Below are 697 nucleotides of genomic sequence, written 5' to 3'. Positions count from 1 at the left end.
TCGGAAAAAAAAATTACTGCATCTCCAGTGTGTTCAAAACCGTTGCCTTTCGCCCTTCTTCATGTCAGAAAAGCGCCGCGATATACGGCTAAAAGGATAAGAAACACAGCGGTTACCGACTCGAGGGATGAAAGCGAAGCGGAAAATTGTGAGGTGCATCGTAGCTTTCGCTTTCGTGTAATCCTGCCGTCCCTTAGATACTAAATCTTCCATTTATAAGCTTCCTAGAAAATTAGAGTGAATGTAGAAAAAAGGAGAAGAAAAATGAATAGGCAAAAATAATTCATACTTGTTCATTTCATAAAACATGAAAACAATACATCATTTAAATGAAGAGTCAAATCCTTAGCATACCCGTTGCCTTTGTTCTGGAATAAAAAGACTTGCTAAAAAATGAAGAAGTCTCTGCGGTGTAGTGGTTAGCACGGGTTGGATTCCCGGCGGAGACTAATTCATTTTTCTTCTGACTTTGTTTTTCTTCTCTTCCTTGACATGTAGACCTGATTTACAGGCTTACTATAGTAATTCTATATTTGTTAGGAAAAAAGAGTGAAACCGAGAAACGTCCGATTTCCAACCTGGGTCAAGGCTCCGTGCAGTGACGATGACTTGCAGATTCCTTGCAGAACGCAGTTCTGTGAAGTAAATAATACAATCAGGTTCTATTTATTCGGGGAATCATCGAACAAATTAACGA

Source organism: Penaeus monodon, chromosome 34 (genome assembly GCF_015228065.2).
Source record: "Penaeus monodon isolate SGIC_2016 chromosome 34, NSTDA_Pmon_1, whole genome shotgun sequence".
In the NCBI taxonomy this organism is placed as follows: domain Eukaryota; kingdom Metazoa; phylum Arthropoda; class Malacostraca; order Decapoda; family Penaeidae; genus Penaeus; species Penaeus monodon.
The sequence above is the reverse complement of the archived record's forward strand: the minus strand, read 5'-3'. Positions refer to the sequence as shown.